Source organism: Galeopterus variegatus, unplaced genomic scaffold (genome assembly GCF_000696425.1).
Source record: "Galeopterus variegatus unplaced genomic scaffold, G_variegatus-3.0.2 Scaffold200, whole genome shotgun sequence".
NCBI lineage: Eukaryota > Metazoa > Chordata > Mammalia > Dermoptera > Cynocephalidae > Galeopterus > Galeopterus variegatus.
The window spans coordinates 574,988-579,777 of NW_007726311.1; positions in this window are offsets into that span (position 1 = coordinate 574,988).

Below are 4,790 nucleotides of genomic sequence, written 5' to 3' on the forward strand. Positions count from 1 at the left end.
GCCCGGCCAGCTGCTCCCGCCCGCCCCCTGGCGGCCCGGCCTCGGCCCTCCGGCCGCCGCTCGGAGTCCCACGAGTGTGGGGGTCTCGGGTGGGGACGGCGCGACCCGAGGGGGAGGCCGTGCGGGTGGCAGGCGCGTGTGGCGCTGTTCGATTCTTAGATTTCGGGAGGTTCTTGGCAGCCTTGACAGAGTGGGCGCGGAGTGTGGGAATTGGGCTGGGCCCGTCCCACCGTCCCACCGTCCGGTCCTTCTGTCTGTCTGTGTGGGAGGCGGAGAGGAAACCCGGGGCGCTGTAGACAGAGGAGGAGCCAAGTCGTGGGAAAAAGGTCAGAGGAAGGTAGTCGGTTCTAGGGGACAGGGCAGAATATAGATAAAGATACATAGTGGTCACAGTTCTTGAGACTTAAGATCCGCTTGTCAAAAGTTCTGGGGATGTCAGCGAGCGTTGGGGCTGCTTGTCACCTCTCTGCTTGTGTGTACCTGCTTTTTTACCCATAAACAAAAGTATGTAGAATTTTGGTTCAGGGTTTTCCCTTATTGGCGCTGAATTTTGTTTCTTCTCCAGACTGACCTACCACCTCTTTGTGCAGAGGACTTTGCCCTTGAGCTCGGACTCTGAATCCCATTCATTTATCTTTGGCCTCCTCCAACCCTGAAAATCAAGTCTGTGTCCTGACGCAGTGATTTCTCCAAGCGCCCATTTCATTTCAGCAGCTTAACTGGCTCAGGAGAATGAAGCAACTGGTATTTCCTGCCAGCCCAAAGCAGCGAAACGTTCAGTGTGATGTCTGTGTGGTTTCTTCCTTGTACGTACGTGGACTTGGTCATAATCCTAAATGTAAAGAAGAAATTGGAGATGGTTGATGGATTGCAGGGTGGGAAGGGAGATGCTGGTCTAACCCGCCTAGATTTAGAATCGCTCTTAGAATCACTTCATATGCAATCTCGCATCGCTCGTTTTCCAGCTTGCTGAAAAAACTTAGCTGTGTTTTAACGACCTTATAACCGAAGAGTTCAAATTTTCAGTAATTTAATTCCAGTGAGATTGCTTGCTATAATATATCTTTCTCAGGTTGTGCAGTTATCATGTGATGGTTTTACATTTTTCAGTTCGTCTCTTAGTTCTTTCAACACATTCTTACAAGTTGTGGACAGTTCCCAGCCCTGAGAGTCTCCCCTTCCAAGAAAAAAAAAAAAAAAAAAACTTCTGGTAAACGATGGCGGGGGAAAAAAAATTTTCAGTAATTTAATTCCAGTGAGATTGCTTGCTATAATATATCTTTCTCAGGTTGTGCAGTTATCATGTGATGGTTTTACATTTTTCAGTTCGTCTCTTAGTTCTTTCAACACATTCTTACAAGTTGTGGACAGTTCCCAGCCCTGAGAGTCTCCCCTTCCAAGAAAAAAAAAAAAAAAAAATCCTGTGGAGGTGGGGAGAAGAATCAAAATGATCTCATAAAGTTGTTGGGACATAATCACAATATATGCACTTAAGGTGAATAATGACCTCATGCGTAAGGATATACTGTCCTACTGGAATGTCAGGTCAGCATGGCGATCACTATTTTCTTCTGTGCCTTTTCTGTGCGTTGTGTAGGTGTTTCACCCTTGACAAACAATGTGATGAGGCAGATCTGTCGGCTAGGTGAACTCATCTATTGTGGGAATTAAAAAACAAGAACACTCCTTGAAGGTCAGGAAGTCCTACTTTGTTAGTTTTGTTTTGCATTTAAATATATCACTTTCCTCTCTCCTTTGCATGTATATGCCTCAATAGACTACTGTCCATAGCCCCAAATCTCCCAAATTTTCTGAGTTAACTAAAGTTGTCCTAATTACATGACTGAAACAACTCTTTTCAAAACTTTTCACACGTTTGTTTGAATCTTAAATGGCTTTGATTTTGTACCAGGAATCCTGGCTCATCATTTTTTTTTTTTAATGATTGCGAAAGGCTTTTATTGAATGTAATTATGCTTGAGAGTATAAGTAGTGCACGTATAGAGAAGAAAGCCAAACTATAAAGACATTAGTTTTTTGGTTTTTTTTTTTTCACCTTCACAACTGAACTTTTTATATGCTGTAAAGCAATGAAATGCCTATGCATTCATTCTATTTATTGTCTGCTAGGATTCTTTTAAAACAATACCTCAAAAACCTTGTTACTGTGTAAAAGCTACATTTGAAAGTTATTCTGGTATGTTTTAGGCAGGTCTTCAGGATAACACACCCCATTAGTATGGACATGTAGACTTTTAGACTTGGAATTGACTGTAAAGACTACCTTTTTCATGAACTCTTAACAAGTGGAAATTGAGTTCAAGAGAACTGAAGTAATTCACCCCAGGTTAGTGGGTGGGTTAATGGCACATCTGGTCCTGGAATCCAAGCCTTCTGATTGGCTCCCTTAGGAGGATGTGGAAATGGGACAGAAAGTTTAGATACATTCCATAAACAGCCCCAAGGATAACGATGACCGTTAATTTTGTCCTTCTTGTCAGATAAGCCTTTTAATGAGTCTCCCAAGGAACAAATAACAGAATCGAGCAGCTTACCAAAAGCCGTAGGGCAGTAAGAGACTGCATATTTCATTGGCTGATGGGTCTCTACCATAGTAAAGGATGTCAAGTGAAACAATTTTAAAAACATATAGACTGTCTTTGCAATACAGAAATGGTGGTTTAGTCCTGTGCACCAGCCCTTCGGCCTCAATGACTCTGGGAAGAATATCAACGAGTTTGCCATTCCTCAAACCTCACGGGTAGAAAGTCATCCAAAATAATTTTTTTGTCATAAATTGGGGAGTGTGCACATTACTATTCTCCTGCTATCTGTTGGAGACTTCCCTAATGCTTTTCCTGACACCCACAAGTTGGGGCTTCCACGGCATCCAGTGTGAGCATCAGCATATACCTCTATCACTGCATGTACTGGGGGGACTGAAACTGTGTATCTGCTGGTCCCCTCTCCCAGATAGCAAGCTCCTTGTGGTCGAAGATGGCCACATCTTTGTTCTAGAGCTTAGAACAGTGCCTGAAATGTGATAGCTCAACAGATATTTCATATTTAGTTTCTTAGTGTTTATTTCAGGAAGAATAACTACAAAGACTTCAGGGAGGAAGCATTGTGTTGACTGCTACAGATCTAAGTGAGCAAGACAATTACTTTAAAAACAAGTGGAAATGTAAACTTTCTACCTTTTTAAAGTTTTGTGCTTAACTGCCAATCTCTGCTCCTTTCTGTAGAAGCCAAACTTCATTAATTTGCTTACAAAATAAGTTCTCATTGAAACAGTGACAGCCAGAAATACGAATAGTTACCTCTTGGCTCTATAAACAATCAAAACAGACTTTGCTATGCAGAAATGAATAAATCAGAGATCAACTCATCCTAATAGTCCTGTTTCATTTTTTAAGTCCTGCGTGATTCATTTCTTTTTCTTAAAACATCTTTATTGAGATAAAATTCACACACCATACAGTTCACCCATTTAAAGTGTACAATTCAGTGTTTTTTAGTATATGCACAGAGTTGTGCAACCATCACCACAGTCAATTTTAGAACATTTTCATCATCCCAAAAGAAACCTCATACTCGTTAGCAGTCATTCCCCATTTTCTTTCAACCCTCCCACCCCTCGGCAACCACTAATCTACTTTCTGTCTATAGATTTGACTATTGTGGACGTTCCATACAAATGGAGTCATACAATATGTGGTCTTTGTGACTGGCTTCTTTGATTTAGCACAGTGTTTTCAAAGTTCTTGATTTGTTTCTTTTTATAATAATTACAACACTCTACCTATGTAGTACTTTTATGATTGAAAAAGTATCTTTCATATTATTATTTGATTCAAAAACCTTGTGAGATAGGAAGGTCAGGTGGTATTATACACATTTTACAGGTGAGGAAACGGAAATTCTGGAACTAGTAAGAGGCATACATAAGACAGACTGAGTCTTCTGATTTCTCATCCAAAACTCTTTTCACTTCACCTTAAAATACTTCCTGGGTGAATATGAAATGTAATTATTGAAAGAGAATAAGAAAAGATGATTTGCTGCCCTTTGTTTTTTTTAAAAAAAATAGTTCTAAAAAAAAAGCAGATCCCCTCTCCCCTTAGATTCCTGAAGTATTCCAAGTTGAGGGAGATTTGCCATGTTGCACAGCTATAGGGGGCATCATTTACACTAATAGGTTATGTTGATGGCACACCCATGGAGTTGGTGTGGTGCTCAGCCTGTACATGATAGCCTTGGTACACGGTATGTCATTTTTATAGGTGGGAAAAATGTTGTTCAAGAGAGCTGGTTGGCAGAAAGATTGTATGGTCACTGTCTTTGCATAAATAGGTATGAGAATTTGGCAGGCACAGTAGGCTAATACTTCTAAATTGTGTTCCAGGTGTTGAGAGGTACAGTGTCCTGCCCCCAACAGACTGTCCCCTGACCTAACCAGAAGGCTGGTTGATCCTGATGTCTAAATATCTTTGATTCTTCCTCAAAGTGAGCCTTCTATGCAAGGTACTTGTCAGGGTTGTAAATACAGAATAGAGACTTCACTGCACTTCTAAGAACAGGTCATGTGGCTGTTTTCACTTCTGCCTGTTCATGTTTGTATATCTGGTAAAAATTGGCATGAGGCTTGCTTTCATTGAAACATACCACATACTAGAGAGGATGTTGAAGGCGTGTGGTTTCCATCCATCTCTAATTCCAGGGGTGTTCCTAAATGTATTAACAAAAACTGACAGTAGCTGAGTGGTCAAATCACATCAGGTTAAGGAGGT